We start from the raw sequence: 24,839 nt of genomic DNA, 5'->3' as shown, positions 1-24,839 counted from the left end.
AAGGTTCCAGGGTTGGTATTAGTGTAGTATGTCCTGTGGTTGTTGGTAAGAATCATCTTGAGATTAAGTGGTTGTCTATAGGGGTATATCTACACTACCACCCTAGTTCGAACTAGGGTGGCTAATGTAGGCATTCGAAGTTGCAAATGAAGCCCGGGATTTAAATATCCTGGGCTTCATTTGCATCTTGCCAGGCGCCACCATTTTTAAATCCCCGTTAGTGTGGACTCCGTGCCCGCGGCTACACGCGGCACGGAGTAGGTAGTTCGAATTAGGCTTTCTAATTTGAACTGCCGTTACTCCTCATGGAATAACGGGGATTTAAAAATGGCGGCGCCCGGCAAGATGCAAATGAAGCCCAGGATATTTAAATCCCAGGCTTCATTTGCAACTTCGAATGCCTACATTAACCACCCTAGTTCGAACTAGGGTGATAGTGTAGACATACCCTAGGAGACTATGGGTCTGTCTCCCAGAGCCTCTCAGAGTTTAGTATCCTGTTGCAGTATAGTTTGTAGTTTATTGATAATGTGTTGGACAGGTTTAAGTTGGGTGCTGTAGGTGATGACAAGTGGTGTTCTATTGTTGGTTTTCTTGGGACTGTCTTGAATTAGATGGTTTCTAGGTATTCGTCTGGCTCTTTCAATTTTTTTTTTTTAATTTCTCCGGGTGGGTAGTTGAGGTTTATAAATGCTTGGTAGAGATCCTGAAGTTTCTGGTCTCTGTCAGTGGGATTAGAGCAGATGCGGTTGTATCGATGGGCTTGTCTATAGACGATGGCTTGTATGGTGTGTTCTGGATAGGAGCTGGAGAAATCATGGGAGACAGGAGAGATGCCAGAACACTGGAAAAGGACAAATATAGTGCCCATTTATAAAAAGGGAAATAAGAACAACCCAGGAAATTACAGACCAGTTAGTTTAACTTCTGTGCCAGGGAAGATAATGGAGCAAGTAATTAAGGAAATCATCTGTAAACACTTGGAAGGTGGTAAGGTGATAGGGAACACCCAGCATGGATTTGTAAAGAATAAATCATGTCAAACCAATCCGATAGCTTTCTTTGATAGGATAACGAGTCTTGTGGATAAGGGAGAAGCAGTGGATGTGGTATACCTAGACTTCAGTAAGGTGTTTGATACGGTCTCGCATGATATTCTTGTCAATAAACTAGGCAAATACAATTTATATGGGTCTACTATAAGGTGGGTGCATAACTGGCTGGATAACCGTATTCAGTGAGTAGCTATTAATGGTTCACAATCCTGCTGGAAAGATATAACAAGTGGGGTTCCGCAGGGGTCTGTTTTGGGACTGGTTCTGTTCAATATCTTCATCAACTATTTAGATATTGGCATAGAAAGTACGCTTATTAAGTTTGCAGATGATACCAAGCTGGGAGGGGTTGCGACTGCTCTGGAGGATAGGGTATAATTCAAAATGATCTGGACAAATTGGAGAAATGGTCTGAGGTAAACAGGATGAAGTTTAATAAAGACAAATGTAAAGTGCTCTACTTAGAAAGGAACAATCAGTTTCTCACATACAGAATGGGAAGCAACTTTCTAAGAAGGAGTACGGCAGAAAGGGATCTAGCGGCTATAGTGGACCACAAGCTAAATATGAGTCAACAGTGTGATGCTGTTGCAGAAAAAGCAAACATGATTCTGGTATGCATTAACAGGTGTGTTGTGAGCAAGACACGAGAAGTCATTCTTTTGCTCTACTCTGCACTGATTAGGCCTCAGTTGGAGTATTGTGTCCAGTTCTGGGCACCGCATTTCAAGAAGGATGTGGAGAAATTGGAGAGGGTCCAGAGAAGAGCAACAAGAATGATTAAAGGTCTAGAGAACATGACCTATGAAGGAAGGCTGAAAGAATTGGGTTTGTTTAGTTTAGAAAAGAGAAGACTGAGGGGGGATATGATAGCCGTTTTCAGGTATCTAAAAGGGTGTCATAAGGAGGAGGGAGAAAACTTGTTCATCTTGGCCTCTGAGGATAGAACAAGAAGCAATGGGCTTAAACTGCAGCAAGGGAGGTTTAGGTTGGACATTAGGAAAAAGTTCCTAACTGGCAGGGTAGTCAAACACTGGAATAAATTGCCCAGGGAGGTTGTGGAATCCCCATCTCTGGAGATATTTAAGAGCAGGTTAGATAAATGTCTATCAGGGATGGTCTAGACAGTATTTGGTCCTGCCATGGGGGCAGGGGACTGGACTCGATGACCTCTCAAGGTCCCTTCCAGTCCTAGTATTCTATGATTCTATGATTCTATAACCCATCTGTCATCATGGACTAGTTTAGCCCCCAAATAGGATACATAGGGTTGCCAGGTATCTGGTTTTGAACCAGACAGTCCTGTATTTGAGCTTTCTGTTCGGGAAACAAATTGAGAAAATATAAATGAGAAAATATAAATGTCCAGTATTTTCTAAATACAGTAAAACTCCAATAGTCCGGCATCCAATAGTCCGGCACTCCTGATAATCCGGCATCAAAATGGCAAGAGCCTACTGAGTGAGCTTCGGCAAAAAATGAGTCACAAGGTAACAGCGGCAGCAGCTGAACTGAGCAGAAAGGGTAAAAAAGGCTTTAAAAAACTAAAACATTACAGTATACTGTATACAGTACGTACAATAAAAAGGGTTAATAACACTTTATATACAGTTTATAATGTATACAGTATATATATATATAAAACCAGCTTATAGTACCTCCTGAGAATCCGGCATATCTGATAATCCGGCACCACCTAGGTCCCATAGGTTTCGGATTATTGGAAGTCTACTGTAAGATGTAATGTAGATTGTGATGTAATGTCAAGTGTGTCCGGTATTTTTGTTGAAACCATCTGGCAACCCTAAGGATACATGAAGAAATTATAGGCACCTGGAAACAAGGGATTAGAGTTAAACAGTTCCTCAGTTTTTCAGATAGCACTCTGAGTGCGTGTTGTAATGTGCACACCCTACATAAAGAGGAACCTTGGCAAATCTGTTCCTAATTGTGTGCCACATTCAACTTAGAGGGGTCATCCATCTCCCATCTGCAGATGTACATTGCAAAATTGGCAGTAGAAATTCACGACATCCATCGTCCAATTAACGTATGTGACAGTCCAAATGGAAGTGCCAGGGACAGCTGTGGTGGAATGTGGAGTGACAGAAGGCTGCTGCAGCTCTGCTGATCTGAGCCTTTATGCCAGCAAATATACCATTAGGCAGACATGCCCATTTATAGCTTTCGTCTTGAAAGAAATACTAGCAAATTCTGGTAATACATTTCACAGCGAGGATTTAGCAATATGATTGATGAAGTGTACACAACAGTATCAGGTTGTATGCTAAATGACAGAAATTATTATTTGTACTTAAAGGCTGCTTTTTAAAATGTATACACATATAATACAAAAATCATATAAGGAAATATAATGTATTTAGTTATGCAACTGTTATGCCTTTGTTTTTTATACGAGAACAAACAAACCTGAATACTGAGGGCTCCCCCCTCGACACTGGTACTATGGTCATGAGGAGAAGGGGAAGCCCTTGACCTCCCACAGTGAGGACGGTGCCTTAGCTTGGCTTAAGGTGTATTATTTACATTGCTGGAATTGCATACTTTAAACCAATCTTCCCCTGTAGTGTACATCTGCCCTATATACCATGCTGTGTGTGGAGGCAGGCAGCCATTTTATGCTCAGTTCACTGCAGACTGCCACAAGGGAATCACATTCTATGTGCTCACTTGTGGAGACTTTACTTCAGTTTTTTCTTGTTTTGGTGCACTAGTATAAAGGTGATGGATTAAAATATTTGTTTATTATTAGGTTATTGATAAATAACTTTCTATTCTAAAGACAGACATCTAGGTGACGTCTACACTGGCATGATTTTCCGAAAATGCTTTTAACGGAAAAGTTTTCCGTTAAAAGCATTTTCAGAAAAGCATGTCTAGATTGGCAGGACGCTTTTCCGCAAAAGCACTTTTTGTGGATAAGCCTCCGTGGCCAATCTAGACGCGGTTTTCTGCAAAAAAGCTCCGATCGCCATTTTCGCGATCGGGGCTTTTTTGCAGAAAACAGTACTGTGCTGTCTACACTGGCCCTTTTGCGCAAAAGTCTTTCGGAAAAAGACTTTTGCCCGAATGAGAGCAGCATAGTATTTCCGCAAAAGCACTGACAATCTTACATGAGATCGTCAGTGCTTTTCCGGAAATTCAATCGGCCAGTGTAGACAGCTGGCAAGTTTTTCCGGAAAAGCGGCTCATTTTCCAGAAAAACTTGCCAGTCTAGACATAGCCCTATAGTAACCAGTGCTGTTAATTTGTACATACACGTATAATTTTAATACAAATTATTTTATTAGGGCATTAGTAATTTGATTAAATCATATAATCTATGTTTTAAAAGGAGCTGTGGACAAGAAAGCTAAAGACATATACCTCTGTAAAAGGCTTTGTATTTTCAGAAAGAAAAGCTATAAAAAAGTGTGCACTTCAGTAAACATCACTGAACTATAGTTTTTCCTGCCCATTATACTAGTAGCATATTAAATTGGTGCATCATTTTGAAGGATGACCTTACTGTTTACTACCTAAGTGTCTGATGGTAATCCATGATAAATGATGGTGCAACCATATTTCAGCAGGGATGGTAATGAAGGTCAAGGTATGAGCATTAGGAGAATTGCACTGTCAGCAGCATTGCCCACTCTTAAGTGTGTGTTTGGCAGCTCTGAAACTCAGCTTCTATTTCCTAGGAAAGTTTTTCCAGTAGGGTGAGTAGCTTGTTGAATTGTGCTACTGCCTCACTAGATTATGGATTAGTTAAGGGTGAGAGGTAAACACTGCATTGGGAATTTGGCTGCAAATTGCTTGGGGCATAGTCTGTGTTCCCGCTCAGCTGCGTGATACATGGCCACCCACTGCCCAGGAGTGAATCAAGAGCTGTGTACTTCTTTAGTTGAGCTGTGCACATCTGGCAGCCTCTATTCAGGTGCCCCTCTCCTTGCTGCGTTACAGCTGCATTGTTGCTGCCTTCTAGTTGGTGTACCTGGTTTGGCTGCTCCCGGGACCCTCCTGCTTGCTGTGCAGAGCAGGGGGAGAGGTGGCCCTTTCCCCCTTGCCTCATCCCAGCCCATATATCCCATCCTGCCAGATCTGAGAGACCTGCCGCAGTCTAAGACATGACCAAGCCTTCTGGCAGTGAGGGAATGCCTTAAAGAGACAGCGCACAGTCTCTCACAGACTTCCCCAGCTGCCAGCACACAGCACTCTGTCCACACAAACATTTACACACTGTCACTGTGTCTCACAGAAACACATACACACACAGTCTGTGTGTCACACACACACGCACATTGTCTTTCACACTCACCTCTCAATATATACTTCTATTTTTGTTGTTGTTGTTATTTCTTGGTACTTCCTGCAATGCACAGGTATTTCCTGTCATTTTATCTTTCAAATGACTGGTCTGTGCATTTTGTAATTTGTATTTATCTCTTGTGCTTTAATTTAATTATTTGAGTAGTGAGTTCTAAGCTGCCTAACCTGTCCTGGTTAGAGTAATTAACTCTATATTAACTTTTAAATAAATATAAATTAGATATAGGATTTTATTTTCTACTAGCGGTGCACATCCATCCATCCATCCATCCATCCATCCATCCATCCATCCATCCATCCATTACCTTGACAGTGACACACATAATACAATTAATTCCACACCGATGGAAAAAATTAGAGGGAACATGTATTTCTCTTTATTTGCTTACTGATAGGAAAGAGAACTTTTCATTGATCATTTCAGTGATGTGGCAGAAGAGCTGTATTGGCAGTTCAACTACTGCTCTTGTCTCCTCCACCTGCACCTAGATCCAGACAGAGAATCTGACCATGGATGCCTCCACCTAGATCTTGATGTAGATCTGCAGAGACTTTGGACTTCATTTCCATCTTTCAGAAAGTGAGGCTGGGCCAGTGGCCAGTGGAAGGTGCCTGCTGGTGGAATCTCTCAGGAAGCAGGTAGGAGTGCTATAGGAGGAGGTGGTTAGGCTGAGGAGCATCTGGGCCTATGAGGAATTCATTGAGAGTATTCAAATAGAGAAGTCTAAGGCTGAGGAAGATAGACTGCTGTGATGCCATTGTGGGGGGAGGACATGGCTCTGTGACAGGGAATACACTGGATACTGATAATTGTGAGGAAAACAGATCTTGGTGGGCTGTTGTTATGTCATTTCTTTTTTTGTACTCAGGTCACAGGGTCACACATCGATTTACTGCTTCCTAGTGAACTTCCAGTTTCAGGCTCCAAAATAAAAAAATTTCAAAAGGTGAGAAACGCTTGGTTGGTTTGTTTCAGAAAGGGTTGCTGGAGAAGGCAAACAATTGTCATTCAAAACAAGGTTTGATCCTTGCCACCTTGTTCTAATTTGTTAGCATTTTGAACATGTAGGTTATTCTAGCGACTCTAGGGAAACAGCAATTTTAAAGGATATTATTGGAAAATTAATATTGAGTGAAATCTTCCTCTTTTAGTTGGAAAAACGCAGCTACCATGATAATGGATAAATACTTGAACAGCCTGCCAGAAGCTGCCAGAATATATGTAAATATATGAAAATTGTTCAGTGTTCTCAATACAATATTTTGAAGAGATGCTAGGCCATTTTTTTCATCTGATTAAGCAGTGAATATAATGTCAAAAGGTCAACTGAATGTGAGTTTTCCGTGTTATGTTCTAACAGCATAGTGTTCACGTTGAGAGGATGATATCATTTAGCATGGAAACTCATTCTCTCAGTCATCATTTTCTATACTATCCCCCAACACAAGATACATTGTGGAAATGGAAAAATACCTAAAACATGATTCAAAGGCAGCATTTATAGTATACTGAGCTGAAATATGAGTAGTCTAATTAGAATCTCCATTTCCCTTAATTCTGACCATTTGAGTGACCTTGGCATAGATCCGAGTGAAATATCTTATTATATATATTTTTCAAATGTGCATCTGTCAATGTATCTCTCCATCTGTCTTTAAGTCCATTTGTCAAAGAACTACTCCTAAATGCTATGAGCTAGCACCATCAAATGTTGCATACTGCTTCCTCTTATCGTTACTTAAAGCAAGGTCAGGGTTTGATTGTGCCAGGACAATGGGATGTGCCTGGAATTCAATTGTTTCTCATAAAATGAAAAGGGAGGGACCTGGCAAGAGGGACAGTTATACTGTAGAATGACCACAGGGGGCAGCAAGGGGCGAGGATGGGGACTGAGACAGCTATAACCCTGTTGGGTCGGCAGGAGGCAGAGATGGAGAAAGGGACCAGCTACCTACTTTAGAGAGTTTGCCTGTTTATGTATCTGTTTGTGTGTCTGTCTGTCTGTCCCCCATCCCAGGGTTATGCACCCCTCCCCCAGCTGTGCCCTTTGCAGCTGCCATGCTTCTCACCTAGCCCCACACTGCTACAGTGAGAGAGGGCTGGGATTGTTCTCTTTCTCCCGGGGACAGCCTGAATGCTGAACCCCTCATCCTGAGCCATTAGTTCTCTTGTCATCTCTGGAGTAGTCCAGCAGAACAGAAAAGACAACAAGGCATTTATTGGGTTACAAATGAAACAGAAAAAACTACTTGCCTTTGTAAAAGACTTCCAGTCATTCTTTGTTCATATAAAAGCACAAAAGGGCATAAACACACTTTTTCTTTTTCTAAGTCACCTTATTTGCATATGAACAAAGTACTGTTATAGAACTGATAACCTACAGGGAACCCATGTAGTTCTGGAGAAGATTTCCCACCAAACAAGTTATTTGAATGCTAATTATTTTTGTTAATGAGATATAGGATGAAACAAAAAATATGTTTTTGATTTTCTATAGTATGATGGATTAGATGCGTGTAAGGAACCAAAAAAGAGAAAATAACATCTGTTCCATAGACACTGTATGACAAGGCTTAAAGATCCCTCTGGATCATGACGCTCTCATGAAAGTGTGTTTGTGCACAAACTAAGGGCATGATCCTTCAAGGTGCTGAGCAATTTGAAAGGCAGTGTGTCTGGGGTTTTGGAGGAAAACGTTTCTAACTTTTGCTCTTCTGTGAAAAATAATATTGCTGCAGATTACCTGGCCACCAATAATAGATGCTGGTCAACATGTCCTACTGTATTGTGAACACAATCCAGCCAACTTCCACATCAAATATACAGGCCTCTTACTACTTAATACTAACAGTATTCCACTCTAAATCAAGTGCTGCTGGATGTCTCTGGCTTCTACTCTGAGGACATGTTAGCTGTCTCCAGCATGTGGTTTTGTTATAGACTGATTCTGACTGTTGGATGTGAACCCCAGATAGTCAACCATGAGGGAGAGAAAAGGATGAGTGAGGGTCAGCTCCTGGTTCTAATCCCACCTCTGACACAATATCTACTCTGTTGCCATGGGCAAGTTACTAACCCAGGGTATGTCTACACTACCCCGCTAGTTCGAACTAGCGGGGTAATGTATGCATACCGCACTTGCTAATGAAGCCCGGGATTTGAATTTCCCGGGCTTCATTAGCATAAGCGGGGAGCCGCCATTTTTAAATCCCCGCTGCTTCGAACCCCGTGTAGCGCGGCTACACGGGGCTCGAACTAGGTAGTTCGGACTAGGGTCCTATTCCGAACTACCGGTACTCCTCGTGAAACGAGGTGTACCGGTAGTTCGGAATAGGCACCCTAGTCCGAACTACCTAGTTCGAGCCCCGTGTAGCCGCGCTACACGGGGTTCGAAGCAGCGGGGATTTAAAAATGGCGGCTCCCCGCTTATGCTAATGAAGCCCGGGAAATTCAAATCCCGGGCTTCATTAGCAAGTGCGGTATGCATACATTACCCTCCTAGTTCGAACTAGGAGGGTAGTGTAGACATACCCCCTCAGCCTATGTTCCCCATCGGAGAGTCTGGCTGATAATCTTACAGAGATGGTGTGAGGATATGGTAGCAAAGTGTCTTCAAGATCCAGGCTTGCTAAATGGGATAAGTGTTTATAACTGGAGGGGAAGCAACCCAGTAAGTTGCTCTGTTCTTGGCTGGAAGGAATGTCATGACTACAATAGATGAAAGAGTTATGCTTTCTGGCAGCTGATCTAAGCCCCAGTTCTGCCACAGTTGACCGCTTGTCCTTTAGCTTATGCAGTACTGGCCTGAGTGTACTGATTGGAAAGGTTCTGCTTTCTCTACTAGAAGTTGCATGTGCACAGTGGCAAGTGACTGTGATGTTATTAATTAATTGAACCTTTCATGCTGCCTAGGTAGGGAAGTCAAGGGGCACTGCTGATGAAAAACAACTTGCAAGAGCTGAGCTTTAAATCAGCGGTTCTCAACCTTTTTCTTTTGGAGGCCCTCCCAAACATGCTATAAAAAGTCCATGGCCCACCTATGCCACAACACTGTGTTTTCTGCTTATAGAAGCCAGGGCCGGTGTTAGAAGCTATCAAGCAGAACAACTGCCTGGAGCCCCACCACAGAGGTCCCCATGAAGCTCAGTTGCTCAGGGCCTGAGGTTTCAGTCCCATGCAGTGGGTTTCCAGCTTTACGCCCTGTGAGGGTGTGTCTACACAGCAGTGCTATTTCAGAATAACTGACAGTATTCCGAAACAACGTCATCCGCGTCTACACTACAAGCAGTTAGTTCAACATAATGTTAAAATAATGTAGAGCTGGAGGACTTCTTACTCTGACTCCTCTCCCCCTCATTTTACAAGGAGTGAGGGAAATCAGAGGAAGAGCGCTCTTCCTCAGGTTTCCTGCTGTGTAGAAATAAGCTATTTCAACATAGGCTATGCAATTAATGTAGCTCAAGTTGCGTAGCTTATTTTGGCTTTAGCCCCACTGTGTAGCTGTACCCAGAGCGAGTCTAACAATGGCCCTGCTTGGTGGGCTGCCAGAAACCTGTTTGAGACTCCCCTCCAGGAGCTCCAGATCCCTGGTTGAGAACCACCACTTTAAATTGTTACCTAGTGACAAGGTACCGTGCTGTTTCAGCACTCCATTCTCCTGAGCCACACAAAGAGAGAGGAGACTGGCTGAGTCTCTCTAGCTGGAGATTCCCTTGGAAGAGGGAATGCCCAGTGGGTATAAAGCTGGCATAGCTGGAGCTTACTCTACAGCCAGCTGAAGGGGGATATCAGAGATGGTCATGAGGACAGGCAGAAGCATGTTGCCCTCAGAGGTTTTCCAACTTTCCGGTCACACAATACTGAACACCTTGCCCCTGACCCCACCCCAGCTTTTCTGAGGCCCCCACCTCACACACTCCATCCCCCATCCCTCTGTCACTCACTCTGCCCCACCCTCACTTGCTCATTTCCACCAGGCTGGGGCAGTGGGTTGTGAAGGAAGTGAGGGCTTCAGCTGGGGGTGTGGTCTCTGGAGGGGAGGAAATGAAGGGTTAAGGGTGTGGGAGGAGGCTCCAAGCTGGGGCAGCGGGCTGGGGTGCAGGGTCTGCAGTGGGGTCTGTAATGAGAGGGTTGGGAAGCAGCAGGAGGGTCCAGGTTGGAGGGTGGAGGTGAGGGATTCAGAGTATGGGAAGGGACTCTGGGCTGAGGCAAGGGGTTGGGGTGTGAGGTGGTATGGGCTCTGGGCTGGGGGTGCGAGTTCCTGGGTGGGGCCAGAAATGAGGGGTTCAGGGTGCATGGGGGGCTCTGGGATAGAGCAAGGGTGGGCTACAGGAAGGGGCTAAGAGCTAGGGCATGAGGTGGGGTGTGGGATCCAGGCAGCAATATCTCAGGGGGCTCTCCAGAAGTGGTGACATGTCTGTTGGCTCCTAGGTGGAGGTGCAGCCAGACTGCTCTGCATGATGAGTGCTGCCTTCTTGCATAGGGGCTGCCCCCACAATTCCTACTCACTGTGGTTCCTGGCCAATGGGACCTGTGGATCTGGTATATGGGGCTGGGGCACCACACAGAGCCCTCCTAGCTATCCTTCCACCTAAGAGTTAGAGGGACAAAGTCGCTGCTTCCGGGACCCATGCTGAGCCAGGTAGGAAGACTCCCAGACCCACCAAGTGGACTTTTAATGGCCCAGTTGGCAGTGCTGATTGGACCTGTCAGGGTCCCTTTTTAACCAGATGTTTCAGTTGTGAACTGGACACCTAGTATCCCTCTATGCTCATCTACTCTCAGTTGATGGATGAGGCCCGGGAACAGGCAGATACAGCCATAATATGCACCCTGGTGTCCCCTTTCTCTGCTTTGCTAAGTGTAAATCCAGTGAGGCAAAGACTGACCCTGCAGCTGTGAGTGTCTCCTTAAGAGTCTGGATGCTATAATCCCTTTGAAATTCTTGCTGCAGCCAAGGGATGATTTAGAACTGGGCTGGGCATTTTGGCAATGTGATAAAAATCTGATCTGTAATCAGATCATTTTATCAGTGTTGTTCAGATGGTGCAAAAGCCACCAAAATGCAAATGAATTCCCATCCTCCACATGCCGGAACAAAGCCTGCCAGAGCATGCAAGCCGGCTCTGCACTCTTTATATAGGGTTGTGATGAGATGCTTTTGTGTCATCTCTGCCTCATGACTGGACCAACAGGCTATGCGCTTGATACGCAATCAGTGAATGGCAGCTTTCCCATTGCTTTCCCTAGCCTTGCCAAATACCTATTTTACCATTCTGTGCACAGACAGGAGTGAGCAAACAAAGACCCTTGCCAGAGGCATCTGCTACATATGGCTCTGTGCAAAACCCAGAAGCACAAGTTTCTGACCATGTGTTATGTGTCATCACTGCTGCATTGTCGTGATTTAAGCATATGCTTAAAGTTCAGCATGAGCTTAAGTGCTCTGCTGAATCAATACTTTGTCTTGATACACTTTGAAGTTTTTTTCATATTTCTTTTTCTGTATTTGATCTTAAAATAAGATACTAGTCTCCCAAATTCCTACAGTGATACAGTACATAGCTTTAGTATGCTAACTCTGGCCAGTTTATGCACTGCAAATGAGTTTAAATAATTGCATTTCATCCAATGAATTCAGATGCTCAGGCACAATAATATTCTAATTAAAAATCACGGTGTATTATCATATATAAAAAAGACTTACGGTAGACAGGTCTAGTAACTAGATTATTGCCAATTCAGTGCTTGTATGTCTACTGACTCTAGAGATCATTGCCAGCATCCAGCGTGTGAGAGATGAAACAATCTGGGCAGACATGTATATGATAGCACATTCAATATCAGCTATTACGTCACTTTCTTGCAATGTATTCTCTGTTCTTTAGGCACTCACCACTTAGAAAAGCACTTTACCTGAGTATTTCTCCCTTAGGGAAATAGCATGAACAACTGAATAACCTTGTTGCTAAGCATTGTGTTAGACAGTCTGCCCACCTCTGCCAATTGGAGTTGAACGAAATTCAACCCAATGAGAGAGCAGTTTAAAATTTAACATTGTTCAATCTGAGGCAAAGGCAACTGAGTCTATTACTGTTCGTCTACAATAGAGGACAAAGTTGAATTAAGATATGCAATTTCAGCTACGTTAAACGCGTAGCTGAAGTAGAAGTAACTTAAATCGGCTTTTGGCACTGTCTACACTGCAGGAAGTCGAAGGAAGAACACTCATCCTCCAACTTCCCTTACTTTTTGTGGAAGCAGGGTTACCGGCATTGACTGGACTGTCCCCCTTGTCATGGCTCCTTCCCCACTCTGGCATGATAAATGCAGAAGTAGGGGCCAGCAAGTGTACCCCAAAGCCTTATCTACCAGGCTCTGGTATAAACTTCCCCCAAAATCTTAAAAACCTAGATCTTGGGAATAAAACTTCCGCTGCCATCACCCAAATGTTGCTAAAGAAACCAGGGGAAAGATCATTTGGGAAATCCCTAAAATAAAAATCAGGGCACACAATTCCAGGTTAATAAAAAGAAAGGAAGGAACTTTTATTATTACAACAATATTCCTGTTGCAGGTATAATGACTAGATAAGATGGTAACAAAATATACTCATGGAGAAACTCCATGGGCCTAGAACTTAGTTACAAAAAAAAAACCCAAAACAACTTTTAAACAGTGCCAGATCTCAGATCCCATACCCAATCCTTAAAACAATAAACCCTAACGAAACTACCTAAACTTTACCCTACTTACAGAAAATGAAGAATGGTGTCTTGGAGAGAGAGAGACATGCTTGTCCCTCTCTGTAGCTGCAGAGAACTCTCTCCCAGAGACAAAAGGGAGAAAAAAAACCCAAATTCCTTTGTCCCAGTTTGAAAATCCCACCTACATTCCTACTGGTCACTCCACCTGGCTAGGTGTAGTTAACCCCTTAATCCCCAGGCTGCTGGCTAACCCTCATAATCATGACACCCCTCACTTCAAATTAGCTGTCTTAACTAGACTACTTATTAGAACCCTGGAAGATGGACAGCGGCAGCTTCGATCTTCCTCTGCAGTGCAGACGTACCCTTAGAGAGGCGCTGCAACAATATGGTCTCTGAAGTCTTTGTTTAGTTCTTCATATTTTTTTCATGGGAAAGGTGAAGTGCCTAATGTTCACATGTTTACCAACAGTAGGACATCTACTTATACCCAGATGTGGGTGGTTTACAAATTAGGCTTTGCCTGAGTATTTCATTCTGAGTGAAATTCACCTTCTGTTTAGTGTCTCACTGGCTTGGATCATCATTAGTTTATCTCCACTGAAGCCAACCAAGTTACCTTGGGACTGCATTAGGCATGAGATTTGGAGAATGGTATAGATGGAGGGGGGGAGAATTGATTAAAAACACCATTTCCATTTATAGTGGCTTGAACATGTGTTCTTTCAATTTAGAAATATGTTTTGGATTGTTTCTTATGAGGAGTAGCTATAGATCTCAAAGTATTCCTGCCATGGGGCCTGAATGAGCTTTTTCCTTTGACTTGCATGGGGGGCAGAATCAAGCCTCTATTGCTTGTCTAGCTCAGTAATGGTGGGATGAGTTGGCTTGTACCTGCGCGACCAGGCACTTGTCATTAGAGATGCTTCTTACATCTATTGTATGAGGTGTAATTGTAGCCATGTAGGTCCCAGGATGTTAGACAGAAACAGTGAGTGAGGATCCAATAAAATATATTATAATTTCTGTGGGTGAAACTCTGAGGACAGGTTCTGTGTGGCTCGTAAGTTTGTCTCTCACCAATGGAAGGTGAGGCAAGAAATGATATTACCTTACCCACTTTGTCTCTGTTACATCTATTGGCAGCTTGTCAGACCTCTGCATTCAGCTTGGCAATGATCTTTCCCCCGCTGATATATAATTGTCTGTCTGTCCACAGTCGGCCATTAAAGATCGGTGAGGTTTTCTGATACCATTTGCATTGCATAGTACAGTAGTGTTGGATGGACTTTCTATTACAGAGAACAGAGAGCAATAACTTGGTTTGCAGACGAGAAAATGGCTCATGAGGATGCTGATGGATTCAAGTCACTAGTGGAAGCAATTAAATAGTGCACTGTAATGAACCATGTGACTCAAAATCAACTTTTTATGCATTTGAATGTCCTAAGTCTTTCTAACCTAAAACGTGTTCTTGGAGCTGAGAATTTTTTAAATGGGTGCAAGAGGAAATAAAAAAATGCAGATTGTGTCTTTTATCAACCTCCCAGCTTTTATTGATATAAACAGCAATACATTTAGCCTATTGGGAAACAGAAACATGCTGTTATGGTGTTGTTGACTGTGACCCCTTTCAGTCCTTAAGGATGGACCACACCATTTCACCACCTCCCTGTTTTACTTGTGTAACCCTTCTGCCAGGCCGAGTAAATAGCAGCAAGGGCCGGGTTCAGTATCTAGGGGTCTCCTCCCAACAAGGTAATACAACACCGGCTCGAGCCCCCACTCAGTGACCTGGGAAATCTTGCATACACCTCTGGGTGCCTCAAAAGAGGCAATTCTTCCACTCTCGCAAGCACAGAGCCTTTAATAACATGAGGTAACCGACATCTGGTGGTGGCTCTGCCGATGGCCCCGCCTGTCGTCCAGTGAGCCACCTTCACTGTCCCCGGCTCTGCCAACCATCTCAGTCCACACTCCTGGCTGCCAGCTGGTTGCTCCTGCCGCTGCTCCGCTGGCTGTCTGCTGCTGCTCCTACCAGCCACAGGTCGTCCCCGTCCCCATCAGCCACTCAGCAGTCTGCCCGCACTCGCAGGTCGCCCCCGCCAGCTGCATCTGCTGTCCGCCTGCACTCACCAGTCGCCCCTGCAAACCGCTCTTCTGTCCGCCCGTGCTTGCTGGCTGTCCCTTGCAAGCTGCTCTGCTAGTAGCCCAGCAGCACAGCTCCAGGCTCCCCTCAGCAACAGTGATTTCAGTGCATAACAGAGAAGCCTTAGTACTAGTGCTCCACTGGCCCACAGGGAAGTTAACTCCACAGCTCACAACTGGACTCCTAATGGAATCCAAATTAACTCTGATATGCCACAGTGGAAAAAGGAGAGGATACAACCGGTGTTGTCCAGGCCCTCAGACAGGGCCACCCACCAACCAGGTACAAATACCTATCCCCAACCTCTCTCAATTTGACTGGGTTTGGAACCCATGCCCCTTGTCTAGCGAGTGCTACTTAGTTTATGGCGAATCCCTCTGTCATAAACAGTTTCACCAGTCCATTGTCCTTGATTCGCATAATCAGGGTAACAACACTTTTATCCCCCCTGCCTCAATAACAGAGAGACTGGGGATCTCACAGTGGCCAAAGTGACCATTTGGGCTGCTGTGAGCACATACTAGACCGGGTGGGTGTGTCTCTGCAAATTGGGCTCCGCGCCTGAAGTCTCTTTGTACCACTTGCCACAGTTCACCACCAGATGTCAGGATAGAGTTTACCCTGACCCCGCTTACACTTGGTTGTTCAAGCAGGCCTCTGCCTGTACTGATATTTACAAGCCCCAGCTAGCTTCCCCACTTGCTCCTCTTCCCTTCCCCAAAGCCTTTCTTCTGGCTCTCAGCTTCTGCACTTTTAATTTAGATGCTCCCAGCTGCTGGGGTTGCTCTTCCCTCTAAGTAGCCCCTCCTCTGTAGCTCTAGTCAGCTGTCTGACTTTCCAATAAGCTCTCAATTATTCTATATTGATGGGCATTTGAGTGACAAGATGCAGAGTCAGTTCCTAACTCAGCACATCCTGTCACATTCACCCCGTTCTGAGACTAGTCCCCAGCATCATTGTTCACCTGGGGCTGTGTCTACACTGGCATGAATTTCCGGAAATGCTTAAAACGGAATACTATTTGGCAGGCTGCTTTTCTGGAAAAGCCCTTTTTCCAGAAAAGCGTCTGTGGCCAATGTAGACGCACTTTTCCGGAAAAGAGCCCCGATCGCCATTTTCGCGATCGGGGCTTTTTTCCGGAAAAGACTACTGGGCTGTCTACACTGGCCCTTTTCTGGAACAGTGTTCCGGAATAAGGACTTATGCCCGAGCGGGAGCAGAATAGTTTTTCTGGAATAGCGGCTGATTTTGTACAGTAGAGCATCGTTGCTTTTCCGGAAATTCAAGGGCCAGTGTAGACAGCTCGCAGCTTATTCCGGAAAAGCGGCTGATTTTCCTGAATAAGTGGCCCAGTGTAGACACAGCCCTGTAGTGTTTCCTCAGAAGAGCCAACTGGGTTATGGCCCCTGCCATAGACTTTCTTTTGGAAACCTATTGTGACTAGTATGAAAATGCAGTGAGAGAACTGCTTGCTTAATCAGAGCCCTTTGAGTGTGAGTGGGGGTGGGGGGCAGTGGCAGCCTACAGGCATAGAAATTCCTTTCTCAAGAGATCAGGCTGATTTCAGATTTGACTGTCTTAACTCATAGTACATCTGTTTTGCCTTTCTCACAACAATCAGGATAAGAATAAAACCCCTCCCTACTGTTCACTCCTCCACCACTTAGATGTATGGCTAATGTAGAACACCCCTTTCTGCCAGTGGATCAGAGGAAGAGAGAACCATTCATCAACAACCTACTTAGTTCTGCTCATTCAGATAAAAGAGTGATTGGCATTGTATAAGTAGCTAGCTAGCAACTCTAATGTAGCCACTAGTGCTAACTCAGAGCAAAGCCTGTGCTCACAACACAACTGTGTCTGACTCTGCAATGGCACAAGGTACTGAGTGTGGTGGAATGATGCATTAATTACATTTAATTCAAACAAGAAAAAACAAAACTGTTGTGGACCACTGAAATAAATGTCATTTAGATAGTGGAGATAGATTTGGTCCAAAGGATTATAATTAAATAGTTGTGGGTTTACTGTTCAGAACAGACTGTGAGCTCATTTACTTATTAGATGCCAGAGCAAGTTAGTTTAATTTCATGAGCCTTGCACATAAATTGTTCATAGCAGTACAAGGTCCTGTGGCACCTTAGGGCACGTCTCCACTTCAGGGCAAGCCGACTTAAGATACGCAACTTCAGCTATGTCAATTGAATACCTGAAGTTGAAATGGCTTAATTCAGCTTTTGGCGCTGTCTACACTGAAGGAAGAACACTCTTCCTTGAACTTCCCTTACTCCTCCTAAAATGAGGGTTACAGGAGTTGGAGTAAGAAGTCCTCCAGCTCAACATGTCTAAATAACATCTTGAATAATGTCAATTATTCCGAAATAACGCTGATGTGTAGACGTACGCTTTGAAATTGACCAACATACATAGAATCATGAGCATTTGTGGGAAAAACATACTTCTTCAGATGAATTGGAGTTTCTACAGAAATTCCTCTGAAGTGGGTTTTGCCCATGAAAGCTCATGATTCTATATAAGTTGGTTAGTCACTATGATGCCACGGGACTACTTGTTGTTTTTAAGGTTAATTTATGTCACAGGGTTTCCTTTGTCTCCAAAGCACAGATGCAGGGTCTTAACTGACTATAGTTGAGGAGGTACAACATGTGCTTCTTCCTGAACAGAGGAGGGCCAACCTGGCTGATCAGAGTGGAGAGCAAGGGGACCATAATTCCAATTATTTGTGGGTGCATTTGATATTATTTAGACTTCTGTGTTCCTGATACCTGTAGAACAGCTATCTAGATATCTGTGACATAATTTGTGTCTCCAGTTATCTATACTGGAAAAACTGCAGACACAATGAAAGTGACTGGACCTTACATTTTCTATAGCGTTTGCAATTCTGCAAAATACCTCTGTGCTTGCAAAATGCACTGCATAAATCAAGGAATAAGAAGACCCACAAAATGTGCTTTTCTCCTCCCTCTGCCAATACCAATCAATTAATCTTCTTGCTATTTCATCCACGTGACTTCTTTTATGGGCAGGTTGTCAAGATCACATCAGCCATTTCACTTTTTTAGCAGACAGCGATCAACGTTCAGCAAAGGACAGTGAATGAATCAGAACAATTGTGAGGAATGAATGTCACATCATTCTGTCGGGGTATAACTGATGTATTATGGTCATCATGGTAACATATCTGATGACAAGAAGGAGATTTTGCCTTTACCAGATACATACATTTTTACAGTGCTGGTAAAAGCTGGTTATTTTAAATTATATTAATGATACGACAACTTGAGTTAAAGAGGAATTGATAATCCTTAATTCTCAATATTCTTGCTTTATAGTTAAGTTACACTCTTAGTAGTGTTTGTTGTTTGCATGGAAGTGTGTTGTTGGTTTGTTATTAGTGGAAATCATCTGACTTTGTATGAGTAATATTAATTCAATTTCCTTTCCTTTGGGAACAGAGCACATTTTCTGCAGAGAGTCTTGGCAAAGGTAGTAAATCTTCCATTGCATTTTGGATGGAGGATTTAAAGTAGACATAAATAGAAACTTTAAGAGCACAACCTGATATCTGTTCTCTCTCAATGGTGTGCATGGGGATGCTTTCAAGCAAGCACCAATAATGCTAATGGAAGTTCTTAGGTATCTTCTCCCTGGGCATTGATGGAGGAATTTGCTGCTCATTTGGAAAATACTTGGAAGTGAACGGTTGTATATTTCTCCCATGATATAGCTGCTGGAAATTAGATATGGTTATGAACATTCTGATGGTAAAATGAAATAGGGTTCTCTTCAGAAATGCTGAGGAAAGGGAAAAAGGTTAGAAAACCAGTCGATTTTTTGCAGCAGAGGTATTAAATGAAAAAGTGACCTTGTATGATATTTGCACTGCAGCAGGTGTTGTCTTTGATAAATGGTGCTTGTAAATCAGGGCTAATGTTGTACAGTCCCATCTGACATGTAAAGTGTAAGTGCTCCTGATGAACTTTATAAATGCCAACCAGCAGATGTATTTTGTGGCTATTAACATTCATAGATTTTTATTATAATCTGAAACAAAGAAATTTAGCTTAATGGAACTTCTGACCACACGGTAAACGCTGTACTGCAAAGCATGTCAGAATCTATGTCATCACTGTCACTGCTCACTGAAGGGAAAAATTCAGAGGAAGAATCATGAATAAGAATGGGTTTAAGTAAATTGTATATAAAATAGAAGCAAATGTTATCACTGTAGGTAATTTTGCATGTTGTATATAAAAATAGGGAAACCATTCATAGCAAACAATTATTCTACACATTTTACCCCCAGCTACCCATAAATTTTCACATTCTAGGTTTGATTTTTTTATGCATTTGTTCATTCAGAATTATTCTTTCACTGGATATCCTTGAAGAACTGAGACTTAGAGAAGAATGTAAATGCAGGACAAGTGATAGCTTGGCCAATTGGGATTGCAGGAGTGTGATAAAGGTGAATACTTTCATCATGCAGCTTGACTGGCCGTGTGAACGATGTTGCAGCTTTAAGACATGGAAAAGGGAAGCCAAATATAAAAAACAGATTATTCCAAGTCACTTTTCTACTAATCATCCCAGCTGGAGACACAGCTTGTGTAATCTCGGTTCTCCTGACGGAGGTATCACAGAAACAATTTGCGTGGCACTTTCTTTAACTGTCTCTCTTTAGTTTGGTTGAAATATATCCAAATTCGGAATATATTTATAACACTGTGGTTTGTTCCAGGTAATAAGAATGCAAACGGCAGCCTGTTTTTCAAATGACTATTTCCCTTTTTCATAATTACCAGAGACTTCAGTATTTAATTCTAAAGTAGAACACTGCCAATAACGAATGTTCATGTTGCAAAACCAGCTTTCTTTGCACAAGAATTCTTAAAACAGATTCCTGATTTGGAAAGCATCTCCCATTTCACAGCTATAAAGCATTTTCACCATTATTTCACTTCCCTTTTAGACAGTAGCAGAGCCGGAGAGAGAAATAGTTAAGCATATTGAGAGCTTAAAGCAGAATTTATTGGGGGATGTTTCAGATGTTAGCATATTTACAGTGACTCTTACATCTGTTCGAAACTAATTTCAACCTCCGACTCCTAGATGGAGATATATAATACATACACACTCTGGCATCGCTATATTTTAATCCTATGGTTCAGCTTTCTGAACTTTTTTTTTAATTTAAAGCTTCAACTTATGTCTGCCTTCTGCAGGCTTCTTAGTGTACATGCAACGTGCCTCGGATGGCATATGACCAGGATTCCACACTGAATTTGATCCACTGGTTGGGATTGGATACTAATGAGGAGAGCGGTGTGAACACTGATCCGTGCCCTGCCCCCCCATGCTTGTGACTAAATACAGAAACATCTGCTAGCAAAGGGCACCCGAGCACCACACCTGTGGGGTGATTGGTTGATTTCCTACTTGCTGAGGGAGAGGGGGGGTGGAACTAGGTGATGAGCTATTAAATATCTGGACCTAATAAGGAGCCTGAGGGAGCTCATTTGGGAGAGACCTTAGAGGAGGGCAGGACTATAGAGGACTGGTGCCTCCAGGGTGAGGGAGTGCAGGGAGAGCCACCCAGGGGAAGAGGGGACACGCCAATTAGCAATTAAATATTTTTGGCAGAGGAATAGGGAGACAGTGCACCTCCCAAGTGCTACCATGAGCAGCGGGGCTGACAGACATTGCAGGCCTCCAGACAAGGTGTGGGGAGGCCCCAGCTCTGAGCCCCTAGAAGAGGTGGGGCCCAGGGTAGGAGGGGTGTGCCGAAGTTACCCGCCCTCAGCACTGCCTAGATCATGGCACAGCACCACTCTCCCTCCACTCCCCCGACCTCATTGCTTCATGGAGCAGCAGAGCGGTGCTCTGGCGGCGATTTAAAGGGGGCAGAGGATCTGACTGCTGCTGATGCCACAGTAGCAGCAGCAGTGGCTGGGAACCCTGGGCCCTTTGGAATTTCTGGGCTCTGGGACAACTATCCTCATTGCCCCCCACTCCCCACATCATTGGGCCTGACCATGAGTCACCTATGGGCAGGAATCTCCTGCAGTGAGAGAATCATGGGAAGCAGGCAAGGCCCTTGTGAGGGAGGTCCCGAGAGAGAATCTATGAAGTTAGGAGAACTTAACACAGCCTGGTTAAAGGACAGAAGGACCTTTTGTTTATAGTTGATTAGCATATACAGTATGGGCCTTCTCATAGGCTTCTAGTCAAGTCGCTTCTGCAGTCTCATCCTGTTCAATGGTGGAGTCACAGAGCAGGAAAAAAAAAAAAAACCTCAACAAGCCAATGGAGTGCCTAGGAAGCTGCCAAAGAGGGTGCTAAAAATGAAGATATGTGCAGTAGCCCACAACTTGTATTTCCCCACTGCTGAAGCACGGTGGACATAGGGCTACACCTCCATGTAAAGCAGTAGAGGACAGTAAGGGTGTGTCTAAACTACATGGCTCTGTCGATGGAGCCATGTAAATTAGGCTGATCGGCAGGGGGAAATGAAGCCATGATATAAATAATCGTGGCTTCATTTAAATTTAAATGGCTGCCGCGCTGAGCCGACAAACAGCTGATCAGCTGTTTGTCGGCTCAGCGTGCTAGTCTGGACACTCCCGTGCCGACCTGAAAGCCCTTTATTGACCTCCCCATTATGCCTCATAGGATGAGGTTTACCAGGGAGGTCGAGAAAGGGCTTTCATGTCAACAGGGGAGCGTCCAGACTGCCCCGATCTGCCGACAAACAGCTGATCGGCAGATCGGGGCAGCCATTTAAATTTAAATGAAGCTGCGATTATTTAAATCATGGCTTCGTTTCCCTTTGCCGAACAAACAAATCTACATGGCTCCGTTGATGGAGCCATGTAGTCTAGACGTACCCTAACTGGCCTGTGGACCAGATGCAGTTCACCAGGATTAGCCCCTGTAGACCACTGGCACTTTATTTACCTGTACCTCCACAAGTATGGCTGATTGATGCTCCCGTTGGCTGCAGATCACTATTCCTGGACAATGGGAGCAGTCGGAAATGGTGTCTTGATCCTCATCACTTCCTGGAACTCCCACTGGCTAGTAATGGTGATCTGAGGCCAATGGGAGCTTCAGGCAACCATACCTGTGAAAGCACAGGTAAATACAGTGCCAGGGATAAACCTGGCAAACCACCTACAGGTTTTTGCTCTTCCCTGATGTACATAATTGCACATAATTAGAGAAGGAGCCAAACATAGGGATGCTGGAACAATTTGTATAGTCGGGGTTCTTCCATTCTGCAACTCGAGTATGACAACTAAAATTATTTTATTGACACAGTACAGACACTTCAAAGAGCATTCAACACTTATGGAGATCCTGCTGGTGGTGGAAAAGAATTTTAGAGGAAAAGATTTATCTTTATTATCACTGTTGCTATGGAATCTAGAGGCTCAATGTAAGGATTGGGTGAGTCCATTCAGTACTTGAAATATGGAAGCAATAACCCAAGTGAACAAATCTGTCTATGGATTCTTTTCCAATTATCCACTGATGGTGCAGCAGCATCAAAACTGGCCATTCAGGTCAAAAGGGTGGGTGAAAACATAGATGCCCATAAATGCATGTGTCTGACTTAACAGTGCAGGCTAATGTGACGCTTTGTGAGCACTAAGGAGCTAAACCACGACTGAAATGATATAAATCCCTACTGCTCATGAGATATTCAGTTTCTTTCCCTCCAAGTGTTTGACCTTCTTCACTGCTTAATACCATTGCCTTGTCCTCTGCAGGAGCAATTGCATGCTCCTTATTGCAAACTATTAACTTTGTCCTTTTGTGTCCCCAAGGATCGATCTGGATGCCCATACACTGCTTCACGCTGATACAATGAATTCACATGTAACACATACCAGACTCTTTTGGTGAATGCAAGACTGCAAAGACAGAAGAAGACGAGAATGTGCACATTGATCGTAACTCAGACAGAGAAAAATGGAAAGGGAATTGGAAGCCTTTCCACTATGCTATAATGCAGAAAGGTCACCAGTTCAGACTGGCTGGGTGGGCACCATTGACGCTACATGTCCCTTATTGACAGTACCGCAGTGCTAATTCTTCCACATTCTCCTTGACTTTGGTTTTCCTGTTGTGTGTAGCCATTCTTGTCTTCCTGCCATCACAGATTTGGGGATATGTGAACCAGGAGCTAAAATGGCAATGACTGGACAATCTCCTTCTGTAACCTTCATTCACGTTCTTTAATGATGATTTTGCAAGTAGTTATATTGAATTTAATGGGGCTACTTGTAAGAGTCATAGCTATTCAGCCTAAAGGTCAGAGGTATCACGCAGGGGTGGGTAGTAAAAAAGCAGCAATCTGCCACGGTTAGTCCTTGGACTAACCCTGGAGGACTGGATCTGGCCTGTGGGTCGGTATTTGCCCTCCTCTGGATCAGAGCTTGCTGCCATCTGGGGCTACGTCTACACTAGAGGGTTTTGCTGGCAGACAGTATGCTAATGAAGCGCTTATTAGCATTTGTCGTGCTGTCATTTGCATATTATCTGCCTGAGGCTTTTTACACAAGAGTTTTTTGCACAAAAACAAGCAGCGTAGGTGGATCTGTTTTGCACAAAACTCCCTTTTGCACAAACTTCCTTTTTTGAGGCATAAGTATCTTGTGCAAAAGGGTTTTTTTTGTGCAAAACGGATCCATCTACGCTGCTTGTTTTTACTCAAAAGCCTCTTGCACAAAAAGCCTCAGGCAGCGAATATGTTAATGACAGCGCGACAAATGCTAATGTAGTGTAGACGTAGTGTAGACGTAGCTTGGATGTTACTGCTATGCAATTGGGCCTTACAGTAACTCATCTTGAATAAAAATACATTTTCAGCTACCTCTTATTTGAGAGACCAAACTTCTCTTAGGGAAAATGCACTTCTTTCTGCTGGAATCCCTGTTGGTAAAACATGTTCCCTTAATGGCTTCAATCTCAAATTTTTATCTGCAAAGAGTTTTGGAGAAGAGAATTACTTTTATTGCCAACAGCAACCTATTCCTTCTGCCTCAATGATTCCAGCTCTCCTCTCACAGGGTATGTCTATACTACCACCCTAGTTCGAACTAGGGTGGTTAATGTAGTCAAACGAACTTGCAAATGAAGCCCGGGATTTGAATTTCCCAGGCTTCATTTGCATGTTGCTGGGCGCTGCCGTTTTTAAATGTCCGCTAGTGCGGACTCCGTGCCCGCGGCTACACGCGGCATGAACTAGATAGTTAGGCTTCCTATTCCGAACTATCTGTACGCCTCGTTCCTCATTCCGAATTATCTAGTTCATGCCACGTGTAGCCGCGGGCACAGAGTCCGCACTAGTGGACATTTAAAAATGGCAGCGCCCGGCAACATGCAAATGAAGCCCGGGAAATTCAAATCCCGGGCTTCGTTTGCAAGTTCATATGACTACATTAACCACCCTAGTTCGAACTAGGGTGGTAGTGTAGACATACCCCCAGAGACATATCTCTGATCCCATCATCAGAGCAATACACTTCTGGAGCTACATAGCTATATTTTATATTTCCTCCTGTGAA

The sequence above is a fragment of the Pelodiscus sinensis genome, chromosome 1 (genome assembly GCF_049634645.1).
Source record: "Pelodiscus sinensis isolate JC-2024 chromosome 1, ASM4963464v1, whole genome shotgun sequence".
Classification (NCBI taxonomy): Eukaryota; Metazoa; Chordata; order Testudines; family Trionychidae; genus Pelodiscus; species Pelodiscus sinensis.
Note: the sequence above shows the minus strand (reverse complement) of the source record.